Consider the following 18,040-nt stretch of genomic DNA (forward strand, 5'->3'; position numbering starts at 1 on the left):
TTTTGCTGAGGGGCTTTTCTAATTATAAAGTCTTTCAATTTCTTTCTTTAAAAAACATGTCTCTTTGAAACTCAYAGCCTACCTTAAATGTGAACAACTCCCATGTAGTAAATTACAGGGGAGGGGAAATAGAATAATGTATATTAAAGGTTCATGCAAAACATTCTTTAACATAAAAAAGTAGAGTGACATACGGGCAACACCAATAGTTTCTCCAAAAGCTCTACGTCAGCTGAGTATTTAACTTGGTGATTTAGCATCAGTACTGTTAACATGCTTAGTAACAAGAATGCAGATACATAGATGTAAAACCAAAGGGATGATAAGTTGTATGTCTTTCTATTATCATATGAAGGATTACATAAGAAGTACATTATTGCATATACCGCACTTATATGTTTACACATAAATAAATGAATAAATGGTATAAACAAATTACACACGGTTTTGTTTGTTTTTCTCTATACAGGCTGCCTTGCTAAAACACTACAGCTGGCTGCTAGACATCATCTTCTACCACAGGTATCACTTCATGTTTTAAGTTTACTATTCTACTGCTTAGCATTAATTGCGATTTTTCTCCACTCAAAATGAAAATATAACCCATTCTTTTACCATGTCAGGTAGAGCATTTTAACATTCAAAGTAACTTCTACAAATATAAATTCTTGCCTATTAGGTGAAAATGTCTCTTTGGACTTTTTTTTAAAAGCTCTCTTATCAATGCTGTTCTTACAATCAAACTAAAATCTAGGGGGGAAATGTGGTTTCATCCCTTTAGCAGTAGTAAAGGTAGCATCATGCATTGCTTTAAAAATATAGGACTGGGAGGGATCGCTGGTTCGTTACTTTACAATCAAAACCCTTTTCTACTCTCTATCAGTAAATCTCCTGCCCCTATTTTAAAGGTGAAGTGTTTTGTTCTCATCCCCCCATTGGAATCATTCTGCTCCAATGCCTAGAAATCTTTTTCTCACTTCCAGCTCCCTTTTATTCCTGGATAGTTTACACTCAGTTGTCTCATACATTTTTATGCTGACTTTGTCCTTCAGCTGACATATTTATCTTCTGAGCTTTCATTTTATTGGGCTAAATAAGCCAAGTTTTCCAAAACAGTTGAACAATTTTTGATTCAAGCTGTATCTGTGACGTTGAAGCATCTCACTGTTGCTTCTYTTTATAATGAAATAATTTGTAAATGTACTTCCAGAATTCTTAGTAGCATTAAGCAGCCTAGATTCTACACTTTTTCCATTCTCTGAGCACTTGTTTGATTCACCACTGCATTTAAGTGCATGTTAAACTTTCAGAACATGAATATTGCAGCTGACCTTGACAGCATTGCTTATGTGCTTAACATTTGCTAAGCTAAAATTTGTTAAGCTCTATGTATTGTTGGGTTGAAGCATTACGCACTGCAACTTGCAGACTGAGACCAACGCAGCTGGAAATCAGGATTTGATGTGGCCAATACAAATAACAAGCACAAGAGCAGGTACAATGAGGACAGGCAAAGGGAAAGAATAACCTTTTCATTTGAAGCTCACTTTCAACATAAAAAATCTTATTTCTAAGGCCACTCTAACGATGTACATCATGTTCACATATGACACCTTTGATGAAATAGAAATTAAAAAAGAGAAAATCACTGTACTGATACCAATCAATCATTGAGGGTTTTGCTCTTTGCAAAGTATATAAATTATTTCAAACAATATTATTTTTAAGCCAAAGTCTACTACAAAKAATAAATACAAAAATATTATTTGTGAAACATCATCCGATACTACAGGCTGAAAAAAACGCCCTATCCTATAGTGTACACTTGAATATTAAATTTCATTTATGCATTCATGCAACACAAAGCAAATATTCAAGTATCATGCTATTTCCTCTGCTCCTGCTTTCCCAAATTCTAAATATATATTTCTGTTTCTGAAATAATGATAATAATGGGAACAAGAGGTGGGTTGCAGCCTTTGGTCCCATCAAAAGTTGCAAGGAAACACAGAAACTGAATTAAAGTTTTGACAAACAAGTGAAGAATCAAATACTCAGTGTTAAAAGGGGGTGAATGCTTCCCAAGTGCATGGCCAGGGACTGGACCCTAATAATTTCCTGTTTATGTAGGTCTTTTCTGAAACGTAATCCTGCTGAAATTCCTACGTAAAAGATTCACACAGAGACACTGAGGAGCTCATATAAGTAAGTACTGCAGGATCAGGCTGATTCATTTAAATGGACTGCAGGTTTTAAGATTCCGATCTAACAGTTCAGCACTGTTATTGTCTTCTGCTTTTTAGCAGTTTCAGAAGGATCTGCAATTTACTTTTTACTGAGAGGTGACTTTAATCCATATATGGATATTTCTGCAAATTCATGGTTCTGACCCTGCAAAACAGCTTTAAAAAGGCTTACATTTCTCATACTTTTTATCACTGTGCTTGCTTCTGGGTTGTTTGGGGGGTTGAGATTTTTTCACAAGCTGCCCTATTTTTTCCTCACTTTCATCTCAATTAATTTTATTCAACTGTTTACATGTCTGACAACTGTAAAAAAAATGCAAAAAAAAGAATRTTAGGTTGCTCTTCCCACTTCCCAAATACTCAAGACACTGCGTACTAACAGCTAACACAGTAAGTAAGAAGAATATACAGATGTCTTCAGCAAACATTGACAGGCTCAAAGCCTTTTTCTACTCATATAGGTATAATTCCATAATAATGGAGAATATGCAACTTCTTATGTTCTAGGCTATCAGTCAACAACAACAATATTGTGAAAGCATAAATACAAGTGCTCAGCTGTGTAACAGAAAGAACATCGTTTCAAAATTTGGCTCCAGAAAGTTATCTAGATATAACAATTAAGCCAGCAGTAATTATTCAACTTAGTTATAAAGCAAGCAGGCTCTTAATCATTTTCCAAAACTGCATTTGTAAAAACTGCATTGGTGAGTGATGGCAGTGGTACATCTAGTCTGTTATCCTCCCTCTGACTGGTAACACATGCCAGCAGCCTTGTGTTGTCAACTACAAGGCAAACCAACCTCAGSAAACAACGTCCTTCCCAAATGCCTTTCTCATAACAAAAAGTGCCTGGCTTAGTTTTTGCTAATATAGCTAGAAATGCTGTCAGTACATATCTAATCTTTTAAGCACATAAAGTTTTTGATTTCTAATACGAAATATGAAATCTTGTTTCCTTTGATTAATTTGTTTGGTTAATATAGCTTGGTTCTCATTTCTTTATCCTTTGTGSAAACAATTCTTAAAAAACCTTCCCTTTGCCAATCCAAATTCTGCTTCTCAAAGTCTTTTGTCTCTTCCAYTCCCAGTTGCCATCAGTATGAATTAGTAGTAGCTCAAGAGCTACATGGCAGACTGTAAACTCTATGGGGCAGGCACTCTGAACATGATTCCTTGTCTTCCACACTGTGTGGGAGTTGACACCTACACACAGCAGCGCAGACACATCCCAATTGCCTCCCAAGCTGTGCCGGAGTTGGCATTTATGCAGAGCACGGTATGTATTTCACTACCGTTGCAATGTAGTAGGGTATTCCCTCACATTTTGCATTTTCTCAAGATGATAGCAAAGAACTAAGTTAATTAAATTTTGAAGTATTCTGAATTAACAGACGATTTTTAGATGATTTCTGTTGCTAAAAACATTTCAGAAATTAAAGCAAATACTCAGAACTCATTTAGCTTTGAAACTAATTAGTGAATTCATTTGAAAACACAAAGCGAAGTTTTTCTTTCAGTTCTACTCACTGAACAAAAGTGACCTCAGTGGAAGCATCCTGACTGACACTAACCAAATTCTGAGATCAGATTGTGTACTATACTCCTCAGGGGAACCCTCTTAAAACTAAGATAAACTTGCAGCCAGTGAGATTTAAATGGACTCTTTGCTCTAGGCATAAACACAAATGTTTTCTTGAATCACTGCCTGAATCCAGATGCCCCAGATTAGCAAAACCGAATTCTCCTATCATTGCAGACAAAATACAGATAAAGAACCTACTATGTACTCTTATAAATCAAATATCACATACTTAATAGAGAATCTGTTGCACAACAGGGAATTTAATTACTTTGTTTATCTGTGAACATATAGGTGAAGATATATATCTTCACATTTCAATCTTGACATTACTAATGAAAGTATAGTGTTGTGTCTGCAACTAATTTATTTTCATTTAATGTAGCAATGACTGATTAGTCTCATTTTCTGGTGTGGAGGACATCCTGTAACACAGTCAATGTTGTTTCAGAATCTCTGAATTTAATTTACTCCAAATAGAAGGCAGAGTAAATAGATACGATTTTTCTCTCTTTCTCCTTTTTTTTATCTCTGAAATTACCTGTCATGATTCAGAAGATTTTTTCAAAGATGTATGGTTAAGCAAATGCTACTCTTATTAGTGCACAATTCTCAACASGAACTTTGCATTAGTAAAGCAAGTAAAATTTGATCTGGAAATGTCTATTAGGATAATGTCTACTATCATTTATTTAAACTAAATTAGAAAAAATATTCATGTACAATTAGAGGCCTGGCCCTACTTTTCTAAGTGCATATAAAATTATGATTGGCTTTTATGGAAGTTTTGAGTGTGCAAGGAATACAAAATAAGATTAAAGGACATTAAGTTGTTCATCTATCATGAAATAAGATTACGAATACGAGGTAACTTCACATTAGTCAAAAGACACTGGTGGTGAGATCTCTTGAATCTTGAGAATATAGATTTGCAAATGTGCTCTCATGGTATACAACAAATTTAGGTTCTTTAGTTCAATTTCTTAATTGTTTTATAAAGCATTCACTTTCACCTAGATGCCTGGGTGTTTTTCAGACATTCAACAGACATGAACAGGAATCTTGAATTYGAAACATTATTGACAGTAATAAATTAGGTTTGACAGCTTAATCACAAGACTCAGGATGGCTATGAGACTACACGGTAAAATCCTAATTATTAACATCGATTGCCAAATTTACATTGAACTTAACACAGCTAGAAGTTCACGTGTGAATGGAAAATTTATTTTATGAACATTCTGAAGCAATTTCTTTGCACAAAGGGAAGTTGTTACACAAAAATGGACACCACCACAGAGGAAAAGATGACACTTAAAATGCAAGAATGACTTTTCTGTAATAATGCGACAAAATTTTCAAAATCATAACTATTCTCTAGAGACACATGCTGAGTTTACACAACACATGCATAAACTCAGCATTCATAATTTTTAGTTGCCCCTGTGTTAGAAAATCTCATGCTCAGAACCCCTGCAGTGATACTAAAAATGGAATGATATGGAAAATTGTTTGGTCTTGAACACAAAAAACTTTTTGCTTTCTTAGCAAAATCATAACCAAGCAAAATTAGTTCTAGGTCAAGCAAAAGATTTTTTTCTGGGTGTTATTACCAGCTTCACAATATTTATTTTTATGATATTTATATGGGAAGTTTGGAGTAAAAACATCCTTTTGAGAGGAAAAAAATCAAGAGGTTTCATTTCAAAAACACCAAAACAAACTGCACTGGTTGCTTCAATGTTTGTTTTTTAATTGTTGTTGTTGTTGTTATTTTAAGCCAAAACCACCTGCTGAATTCAGTAAGGATTCCCAAATCATTTTTTTGGAACTAAACTGCATTTTTGGCTAACAATATTCATTAGCAAGATGTTTTTCTGTAACACATCTAGTTACCCTCAATTTTAACTCAGTCCTCCTTCAAATTTTTGTCAGTCATTACATATAAAAGATGAACAAGAAACTATGCAGCAGCTCTTCTTTCATATTATTGTCAACACTGAGTCTGAGTGAAATGTTTCGCACATAAAAGCGATTTTTTAAACCAAAATATTGCATGTACAGAATGACTCATAAATCACACAACTGCTGTCAAAAAAAAAAAAAAGGAGAAAAAAAACCTTTGCAGAGGAATGACATTCTTCTGGTTGAAAAGCACTAACTGTTTTTATGAAATGTGATTCTGATCTACACAGATCATACTGCTCATAAGGAACTTTCATACAACATGTAAACAATTCCATTTTCAGATACATGTATTACTAGCTGTCACGGAGCTGCAGCCAAGCTTGCCCCATGGTTTTCTAAATACTTCTCTTYGCTGAGGAACATCCTTTAAGCTTGCCAAGAGCTGGAAATTTGCTGCCCAAATACAGCAGATATATTAGAAGAGCTGAAGATATTTATGGCAATAGTCAGTTATTTTCCCTTAATGTAGCCCATTGTTCTCTCCTTGAAAGCCTGGTTGCCAAAATTTTTGCGTATTTCTATTTGCTGGGTTTATAAAGAATGGACTTTCAGACAGTAGCTAYAACTACTCTATGGGTGATTTATTTTTTATACTTTAGTTTCAATGCAATTTTATGTCAGAAAGATATTTTTTATCCTAGAATGAGGCCCAGCCAAGAAAACTTCCTCACAGGACATCAATTATGTACATGGCAACCCTGTTGCATCTCTCTCTCCCAGGCAGTCAGAGGATGACACACATGAAGATCCCGCTGCTATCTGGAGCCATTAGAAAAACATTCCTGGAATTCTTATGAAAACACCCTCTCTCTCCCCCTTCTTTGGGCTCCCAGCCCGGGATCACACCTGCAGAAGATCAGCAGAGAAGCAGAACAGATGGTGACAACAGATGCCACTCTAGACAGAGGTGAAGGGCTGTGCATGATCCTACAACTCATATCTTTCCCTCAGCCACCTSTAAATATTGTTACCAATACCTTTCAGCTCTGGCAGCAGTTTTCTATACCTATGTAGCATCTGCTACATGTTAACATATAAAATACCATTCAGAATTGAGGTCAGTATCATTCACTGCTAGGGACATCATATGACCTCCAAGTGAAAGCAGTAGTAAAATTACCATATTAATTGGTGCAGAATCAGCCTATAAATTGCCAAGAATCAATACCGCAATGTGTTGAGCACTCTGGCTGTTAAGTACTCTGAAATAAATTTTTAGTCAGAGACACATCATCAGGAGAGAAAGTTGGCTACACTGAATCCTCAGACCTATACAAAGGCTCAAGAATCCTCTAACTCAGAGCAAGGTGAAGACTTTGATGAGGCCTTCATTCCACTCTTAAAAATTAAGCATAGCTAATTAAAAAAAGATCTCTTTAAATATCTTCTGTTTGCTTTACTTGTTGCTGTAACAATTGGGAAGAATTAGAAAAGGGATGTACTTGATTTTTTCTTAATTTTGTGGATCTTGTATATTTACCAATATTCTTTGTATAACAAGTTTCTTGGCTTCCAGTGTGGTCCTTTAGACTCTGTCATTTGTGTTTGTAACATAGGGAAAAAAAAAACAGAAAATAAAGACAAGAATAAATGTTTTGGGGAGGCACTCAAAAACACACCATTTGAAACTTACTACATTAGGTATAGGTTTTTAATACATGTTGTCTCCTGTTATATTCTGTAGTACACAGAAAATATCTAAGTTAGAAGCACTTTAGAACTATTTGCTCTAGTCCTAACATTCAGCCATAAAATTTGCAATGGAAAAACAAAGTGTATTTTCTTCCCTGAAAAGACTTTAAGATAACTCCATGATGCAGTATTAGTCTATTGAACTGCCAGCCAAAAGACAAAGATCAAATTCCTGTTTCCAGAGCCAAAATGACTTGGAAAGAATAAAAGCAAAGGAAAGGGCAAGCCATAGCACCTGTTTTTAGCTACCAAAATATTCTTATTAAYTGATATTATAGATCAGTGATTTTCAAACTTCTACAGTTTATCTATAGACACCTAAATTCTTCCAGTACGATCTCCTGTAGCATTAATATATATACATTTCTTTTCCTTAGTCATCCTTCCTGGGTCTCTTATAAGTTGTTTACAGACTCTCCCTTTCCAAGCCCCTTGTGTTGAAAGATCACATGATGAAAACCACAACTGGAAATTCAAGAACCAAATGGACTGTCTTTTAAAGATAAAAATGATTACAATCTTTTTAGAAGTCATTTTTGAGGAAAAATCACAGGAAGCAAAAAAATATATATATATAAAATATATATATATGTAGGTGTGTGTGTATGTATGTATATACACACACACACACATATATATAAAATCTTGCTTKTATGCCAGAAACAGTGCTTGCCTGTGTCCACATATTTTAGCAAATTCCCCTATCTTCCTTCCTTCTCATAGCCAAGTTCTATTGTCCTCACCTAATAGTAAGTTCAGCTCTCCAAATCTCTTAGAGCCTTACTGAACTGTTACTGAAAGTTAATGGCCAAGTCTCACATTCACTGACTTCTAGAATACAGAAATAGGAGTAGGGAGTTACCAAATCTCTCCCCATGCCTTTTATGTCTCTACTGTGAAATGCTTTAGCCTTCATGATAAACTGTTATTTTCACTGCCACATGAATTAAATAGTCACACTTGAGTTGTGAAGCATATCTTCTGCAGAGACAGGTCCAAGTCCTCCAGGCTGACATTTCCTGAATCACGCATTCCTTGCGCCCTTGGCTAGGAATCCCTTGGCAGTTTCTGGGGTAGCCACTTTCCTTCAGCCAGGACGTATTTCATACCCATGTAAATGTTGGGAATGCTAAGATGGCAGTCTTCACTTGGCCAAAGCGGTAAAGGTTTGTCTTTACACAGTTCAAAATAATCATGGAAAATTTGAGATAGCAATTGTCACCCCATGAAATGCCAGGAGAAATCACCCCTCTTGGGCAGGGTGCAGATGGTCAGCAAAGCTATATTCTACATACAGATGTCTATACCTGTTTTCAGTCACCAGACCAAAGCTTCTCTCCCTTCTCTTCTCTTCTCTCCCATGTGTATTTCTCACAAGTTTTTCCAGTCAGCTAGTATGAATAAGTTGGGTTTTTTTTTTCCTTATCAGTTATTCTCTCAGGGGACATTTGGTGTAAAAAAACAGAAAGTCTAGAGTTCAGGTTGTTTTTCAGTGCAATTTAGAAGTAGAGATCTCTCTGTATTTTGACTTCTCCAGTTTAGCCTATCTTTGAAAAACAAAACAAAACAAACCACAGGGCTTTATGAGAAGGTTTGAATGAATTCCAGTAGAGAAGACTTGGGTCATCTTAGAAGGTCACCCTTTACCCCGTACAGAAAGAAGACAGTTATGGTCCATGGGTCTGTGTCATCTCTGATTTGGGCCAAAATGTAATTTGGCTAGATCTGTAAACTGAGTGAAAGAATTCCATCTGTAGGCAAAGCAGTGCACAGAAGAACAAGTCGTAAGGGTGTACAAGTGCAAACATTTTCCTCCACAGTCTACACACCACCTAGCTCTTTGAATCTTGTGCAGAGAAGAAAACCAAAACTCTACCTTCCTTCTAGGATCAAATTCTACCTTCATGTTAGCCTGCTCATTACTTTTAATGGTAGGAAAGCATATACTGGGGTGCTCACTATCATTTAATACAGAGCATTTATACTGCTTAATACTTTAAAGTTGCAATTTCTGATTCTGCAGGTTTTTGGAGGTCCACAGATTTAAGCAACTCTAAATTTCATTCGGGCAACAAGATTCACTTAAGTCAGCAGCAGAAACTACCTTTTAATCATATGATTAAGGGATAATATACTATCACAAATTAAGATCTCTGCAGAGTCAGAATAGGTATTCTTAATCAGAAGAAGCAGGAATCACAGGAATAAAATATCTGTAAACTAGTCTTGGGTTGGCTTTTCCATATAAAAAAATAGGAAAAAAATAGGTAATGTCTGTCTCTAAGTGATCTTCCTGATATTCATGGAATTTTTGAAATCTTATATATATATGCACATACATGTACACACACACMCCCCATACATATACATATATATATTTTATATATGTGTGTGTGTGTGTGTATATATAAATACACGCACACATGGAGTGTCTTTTGTAGAAATGTTCTCACTGGTTGCATCAGTATTACTGATTAAGCCATAGTACCTGATTTATTATCTTCAATAATATCTCAGAATTCAAGATTCCATTCCACTTTTGTGGAATGGAAAAACATTTAGGCAACAGTATAAAAAATATCTGTGTACTGATATCAAAACAGTAACATCTGAAGATGAATTCAAATGTAGAACATCTGCAGCCCTGTCTTCTTAAAAATCAACAGCTGCATTACAGATTATATACATTCTCTCTGGACATCTGTTGAAATGGAAAAAAAGACCCTATCCCAGCGAAGAAGATGATGCTGAACAAATCTTCCCTATAATAAAGGTATTAATACAGACATGGTATCATCAACTTAGAACTAAAATTTTGACTCATACATCAATAAGGGATAGATTTGCCACCTAGGTAATTCCAAGTGTGGTTTTATCTTCATCTCAAACAGTCACAGCCATTCTTTGACATAATCAGTACTTTGCTGGTTCAGCTGACTCAATTCTGTTGCTGTGACTCCAAAGGGATATAATCACACTGCAGGAGAAATCCTGCTGTGATCTACATTCTGTTCCACATAGATGTATTGTAATAGCTCATAGAAAATCATTCTCTGGCCCTTATGGGTAGCAGGTAGTGCCTTACTACTTCTATTACAAACAATTCAAGTGGAACTGAGTGGGGCTACTCACTTGACTAAGATTCTATAGGATTCTAGGATGCAGTAAGTGTGCTCTTAAGTTTCTTAATACATTTTACAACATGTAGTCTGATATAGATTATTCTTGCAGAGTATCAAATCCTGAGACTTAAGAGAGGTCATACAAATAGCACATTTTCAGATGTTTCCTTTGAATGGCTTTTGTTGCTTCTGTAGAACAAAGTGTCTCCTTACTCCCAGCTTTTAATCTCCCTATGTGTCTCCTTCCCATTAGGACCTGCCAGCATCTTCCTCCTTCCTCAAGTAGGATCTGTCTCTCAACTGGTCACTAAGGATTCCTGAAATCATATTGCCAAGGTTCCCTGTCCTCTCTATGGGGAAGAACTAGAGGTCTACACACCTCGCTTCCCTGTTTCCTGTAACTCTCCCTGTACTTGGGTTTGTGCACCTCTAATTCTCACCAGCCTACCTACGCTACACGCTTTCTCATTCTTTCGTATCTAGGAGATGAATCATTTTTACTAGAAGGATTATAAGATCTGAGATAGAAGTCTGTTACACCAAAAATACTAGGAGCTGCCATCAACCAGCTTTGTGAACTACTACAATGTTTCCCATGCTGTGATCTGTGCATGACAGGTAAGCTGTAAGACATCAAACAGAGACTCATTTAAAAAAAACACAGATAAAACTATAAAGAAGATTAAGAAACACTGATATGTAGGGTATGTCCACAAGGTTACAGAGCAGCCACTGGAGCTCTTAAGAGATTTAGCTTGTCCAGATTCAGTTCAACTACGCTGAGTGTTGCTATCAGGGGAAGTGCCCTGACGCATGAATTCCAGTGGATTAAATGCTTTACCTGTTGTGTCCAATTCCAGAACTTCTCAGAGCAGCCTTGTAGCATGAGAACACAATCAGCAGAACAGCAGAATCAGCAGATTCTGCAGGTTGCAATGGAATATACGAACACTTCATTTATCTTCATTAATGATTTATGCTAATATGCTAAAAAATAAACTGTAGCAACTGAGAAGCTGTCATGTGTCCCTGTATCTGCTGCTCCTGCAAAGGAGAAGAACCTTTGATAAGAAGGGAGACGAACAGCTGCAGAACTAACAAACCATGACAGCCAAATCCACCACCAATCTGGGATCTGAAACCAGAAGCACTGTCTAATTGGCCAAGTATCTATGCAACCTTGGGGGAGACTGAGTGGGATTGCTGAGCTCAAATTGCTGTCACTATCAATACCAGAGACTGTTTGCTTAAAGCTGACATAGATATGCCTTCAATCCTATGGTCATACCAATATTGGTTACATAATGCCAAGGTCTTCTTATGTATCCTATACTATACCTCCCATCAAATATATATATATATATATATACCCATCCATATTGACAGGGCTTAGCCCAGTGATCCCTGGAACTGCCTAGAATTTTGGAATAGGTTTGGAATAGGTCTAACACACAAAAGCAACCCACCCTATCATAAGAAGAAATAGAGAGGTACATAAAGGAATGTCATCATATTGAAGATAAGCCTACATTTTGTTYAGTAAATTAATTTTGGACTACCATATGCATTAATGTTTATCTGGGAAAAAAGTTCAGTGAAGAAGTATTGAAGCCAGCAAATCCTAGGGTTAATTTTCTTCTCCAGGTTTTCTGTCTATTCTTTATCTACATTTCCTCGAGCTCAGCATAACTTTCATGGTCATCTATCTCACCAGTTAGATATCTGAATGCCCACATATGTGCTTTGAAAGTACATAATAAGAGGTTAAATCTTATGTTCAAGCAACAGGAGGTTGCCATCAATTTAAATGGGACGAGAATGTTATACGTGATTCAGACTTTTTTTTCTCAGTAGTAACACCTAATGTGTGTCTTGCTGCTGTTTCAAAATAATTACTACCATAGTTTATCATTTATTTGCTTAGAGGAGACTTTGGAGGCTGTCCATTTCAAACCTTAAGAGATCTGTTCTCATTACTCATTCTTAAAATATTCACACTTCAGCAATAAAAATGGCTTATTAAACATATAGGTAACAGTTATTATAGAACTTTAAATGTTGATCCTTGCATAAACCTGGAAAAAAAGGGCTCATTTTAGTGTACCCGCAGGAATTACAATAACTTAAATTCTTATTTCTATAGTGATATAACAACATACTATGTTTGCAAACCTTCTGCAGAGCACCCAATTTGTAAACATCTACCTACCCGCATAAAATCTCTTCATTTTAAGGGTCATAGAACCATTATAATAAGTTTTTCAGATGTCCTGCACCTTACACGTAGATCAAAACTACAGTCTTGAAAAGTGAATGCAGAACTTGTCCATTAGTGAACTTAAGTTCCTAGAATTCCTTCCATTAAAATCAATGGGTTTTTTCAAGTGACTAAAGGTGCTAAAACGGGCAAGAATTCATACAACTAAGCCTGGATTACTACAGCTTTTCACCTGCCTGATTGTCACGTAGGGAAAAAAATCTGTCATTCCACAGAAGCTGACACAACTAATCTTATGTGTAATTTCATATGGTTTTACTTAACAATTTAACAGTTGATTATTTCTAAACCTATATTTTAGGGGCTTTTTGCAGGATCAGCATATGATCACTCAGAAACAATTAACAGAAAACACACAGCCAAGAATTTATAAAGTTATTTTTAAAGTAGCCTTTCTGTGTAAACTTTCTTCCATCTTTAACTTCTGAAAATAGCTAATAAATTATTAGAAGCAGGTAACATTCAGTAACAATAGTACCTGTTTGCTCATTCATCAATCAGGACCTTTCAGCATTAATGCTATACAAAACAAAACAGTCTCTGTCTCGAAGAGAAATATTTGTTTCTTAGATCTTAAACTCATTAATTTTCCTCACTTCTTTACAGTTATTTGTTCTTTTTATTGAACTAGTTAGGAAAACAAAACTTTTCCTTTGYTGTTTGCTCACCAAGCTTTGGATATTCCATAAAGACCAAAGCCTTTTCCTTCTCAAGGCACATCTGTATATATACTTCTACCACAGTGAAATCTTGATGTAGTTCCCCTGAATTTCCCCCAAGTTTTCACTTTCTACTGCAAGGTATTGATTATCCTAGGACGTTCTTCCTGATGTTAAAGTTAGTGAAAAGCTGAATTCTCTAGTATATTTTGATGCTCATTTCAGTGAGCATACAGCACTTAAAACCCAAAGGAGGGTATGACCACAGAGCAAAATATTTTTTCTGAATATTTTTTAAATCTAGGCTTTTCTTATGTTTCTGCAAACTAAAAGCCGTATTTTGGCTTGTTCCTAGCCTTCTCTTGACACAAAGCCTGGACTCTCTTTGGTAGACTATCTGTATGCTACCATACATCTCCAAACTCTGGAAATAGGRTTGGTTAGTTTCTTGCTTCTATAGAGCAAACATAAAAACTCATGCACTAGTTTTTACTGAAATCATCCTAAAATGCAATTAGAATGATATTCTGACTTTCTAGTGAAAGCCTCACATTGCCTATGTGGCTTAACAAACACTTTCTGTCCAAGAGCGATAATACAGGCCTCATCCAAAGCAACCTTAACCCAGACGGAACACTAAAGTTACTACATGTGCATAGTGTAAAGCAGACCACATTTAAAAAAATATCACCAAGTAAAGGGAGATCATATAATGGGAAGAACAAGGACTTAGTTAAAATACTAGCTCCGTTTGGATTCTTACTAGTCTCCTTAACTCTTCCTGCTTCTCTTTGTCTTTTGTTTCATGATTCCTTCACCTGTTCCAAAACTTGACTTTCATACAGCATTGTGCTGGATAGATTGGTTGGCTAAAGAGAAATCATTATTATCTTTAAATGTTAAAGCAGCTCTACTGAATTAAGGCATGCTAGAGGTGAGCAGTGGTATAGCTTTAGTAGAAATGGAAACGAATAAAACTTTGGGTTTATATTACTTCATTTTTACATTCAGTGAATACAGATATCTCATTAATAAACAAATAATGATTAAAGTAACTTTTAGATAAAACAAAAGCTTTTTAGATAAATATTTTGCAAAATATTTATTTTTACAACATAATTGGCATTTTTGATAACAATTACCTAAATGTTGTTTTTTGGCCTTTGAATAGAARTGGTCTTTAGAGAAGACCATAAAAAGTGTTTCCCACTTTCAAAAGAAGATGGAATTGCAGCCATGGGGCATAGTTGCATCATGCAATGAAGTGCAGTATGCTGAATTCTGAGCTAATGTTAACAAAACCCACAGCAAAGCACCTTGCAAAGGTGCCAGCTTGGGCCCTGAAAGCGCAGAAGCAGATCCTACTGGCTTGGTGCAAAATCACTTCTGTATTTCTTTTGCACAGGTGCTAGTTTCTCCAGATGGCATGATGCTGGTTAAACAACTTACTGAAATTTGTGTCATTGCAATGCATAGACAAAACCAGCTATGTTTTGAAGGGCTCTCATGAAAACTAACAGCCCTGCCCTTTGTGCACTGGCATCAGGGTTTGCCACTTCTCTGAGGAAGCTGCATCCTGAAGAAAGTGTAAGAGAAAATTACTCCCTATCTCTGTCCTCACATTTTGAGACCCAGTGTTTCTCCACATTCACCCAAAGAGAGCAGTCTTTTAACATAGCTCTGTGTGATTGACATAGACTACTTTCTTATGAACACGTGTTGGTAGGTTGAATATGACACCAACAGTTTTAGAGGAACATCCACTGCAGGCCACTTGCTGTTCGGTCTGCTTTGACAGTAGCTTAGACTTCGGGGTACTGTATCAAGGTATCTTTGACTGCAAAGCCTAGTAATTAACTAAGAAATAAATATTTTGAAGTCTGTAGACTCTGTTCCTTCATCTAAATTATGTGCATTAAATGTAAATTCTTAGGTTTTCAGAAAAACTACATGGAAGTACGAGCCTTGAATGTCTATTTTTAAATCACTGTGACAATTTTGATAGTCTCCATAATTAAGGCTGCCTGCTGTTCTCTGTAAAATCTGCTTTCTGTCATTAGCATTTTGTTTAAAATGTAACCATTGTTATCACTCAGCTACAGTTAGACATACTCCAGAAGAACAGCTTTTGCAGTTAAAGTCAAACTGAGCATGATGAAATCTCCCATAGTTCATGGAAAAACATGCACACAGTATATAACTTGCCTTCCTTTCCCTGAGTATTATAATGAAGAAATGCTTATGAAAATCTGTCGTTCTTCAGCAGTTCTTGTCTACTACCTGCTGATATTTTTGAAGATTACCCATCAAAGATATTTTGCTTCTTCAGKTTTTTTTCTTATACCTCAATCTACATTGCATTACTGATACCTTTAGGCCACAGGAAAGATGAAATCTAGATCTAACAAGTAGTTGTAGATTTAAACTTTTTCAAGTATTTTGCTTTAAAATATGTCTTGAGCTACAACTTTCAACGCTCAAAACTGCTCTCATCTTTCAACTACGTGTTGGATATGAGAAAAACATGATGGCCTGACAGTATCTAATCCAGTAGTGGGTATAGCTTATTCTGCCATGGGCCAAAGGAATGACTAAATGACCCCTCAAAGTCCCTTCCTGTTTGATTTTCTACAATTCATAATAGTATTTTGTATCATTACAAAAGAAAGGGTTTCCTTTTCCAAGGTCCATTTAACTGACAAGTACGGCTGCCTTGTTATTTCCTTTGTAAATTCTTGTTTGTAATTTTGCCAGAATGGAGCAACCTTGGTCTTAAATTGAACGAGACATTCCTGTGCCCGAAGATTTTTTGAAAATTTTACCAGAAACAGATTGGATGACCTCTGAATGAGGTTCAGGAGAAATATCTAGCAATGTTGATGTGAATATTTTTATTTGTTAATTGAAAAACTACAAGTCCTTACACACATATATATTCTATGCACACTGTCAGTATAACTGGGACATGAGTTCTGTGATGACAATTTTTGTTCAGATTCTGCAATAACATGAGCAAACAGGATATACACACAAAAAAAGAATAATTATCTGTTCTGCTCGAAACTGTAAACTATCATTTAAAGAAGAAAAAATAGATCACAAAACCTTTCTTTACCCAATACAGATTTTGCAGATTAGCACACCAGTTCTCTGTTATTAACCACCCACCTAAATAAGAATGGGGATAATTCTGAGTGTTTCACACAATATTCTGTGAATATTTCCCATCCAAAATCTTCTCATACAATTTATCCTCTAAATAAAGTTATGTCAGAAAAAGAACTGTCCAATCATATTGAGCTGTGAAGCTGAAAAACAGCAAAGTTTGCTTCATGTTAAACCAAGCAAATAAGACTCCAGGCCTGACCCTGGACTCTTTGTGAATATATAGGCTTTGGTAAAGTCCCTGAGGGTTCTGGAGAGCAAGGAGAGGGCAGGATGAACATTTAATTTATCCCAATTAATTACAAACATTAAATTCTAGTTCCGTTGATATTAACAGTCAAACTTCCAACGATTCTTTGAGACCACCATGCTATGTGGTATTTTGTGAAATGAATGAATATGAAGATATACTCTCTCTTCTTCAACCTAACCTAGTAACCTAGCAAAAAAATAAGCAACACAGTAATTCGCTTTCTTAGTACTGTCAGCAGATGCTATCTRTAAACTTTTTCAACTGGCTAATTAACCCATAAACATACCAAAACAGTTTTATCACAACATTGTCTTGTACTTTATATGTTCATCGTTAAAATAGCCAAAGTGTGATCTTGCTTAGAAAAAGTATATATTTCTGTTTAAACTGAGCTATTTATTAAGACAATATTTATATGAGATATTAGAGGGATTTAGTATGTTTTAAAGTATTTCATTCATAGTTATCCAGATCACATCGTCAGCTAATTTGGACCTTTTAGACAACTGTCATGTCTAACCTTTTACCTCCTAAGTCTTCCAAATTGCACAAAGAAGAAAATTTGCATTTGGAATAGCCCAGTAAATCACCAAGAACAAAACATGTATGTCATAATGCCCTTCTTCCAAGAAGCCATGAACACCCCTCCTCCAAAAACATAATTCGTAGCCATCACTGCCTGAGACAATCTCCAAACCTCACATCTGAGGCTTACCAGGAGACAAGATCAACCATAGTTACTCAGCCCACCAAGGCAGCCTGTAAGAAGCACAGGCAGAAGGAAAGGCAGCCCCTTAGGGCAACACTCCTACCTCCAGGGAGCCCCTCCAGGCACAGAGCTAGCAAGAGTGCTAGCCTGCTCGCCACTGTAACACAGCCGGATCACAGGGAGATTTCCCCAGGGCAGGAGGAGAGCTCCCTCACTGACTGCCCTGCCTTTGCCATAAGCCAAACCAGCCCTACAGCACAGAGGGTGTCTCCCTGCCTTCCCAGTCCAACTTGTCCTCTGAGTTTCATGGAAGTACTAAACCTTATCATCTGAAATCTCTGACGTTTGACATTGTGACGATAAAAT

General features: G+C 36.1%; 1 protein-coding gene across 6 annotated transcripts in view; it reads right to left on the reverse strand.

The window, feature by feature from the left end:
• Positions 1-18,040, reverse strand: part of TMEM200A (transmembrane protein 200A) — a 56,352-nt gene that overhangs the window by 23,554 nt on the left and 14,758 nt on the right. The gene's annotated exons all lie outside the window — the stretch shown is intronic.

Source organism: Rhea americana, unplaced genomic scaffold (assembly GCF_003343005.1).
Source record: "Rhea americana isolate MKP2758 unplaced genomic scaffold, rheAme1 scaffold_332, whole genome shotgun sequence".
Lineage (NCBI taxonomy): Eukaryota > Metazoa > Chordata > Aves > Rheiformes > Rheidae > Rhea > Rhea americana.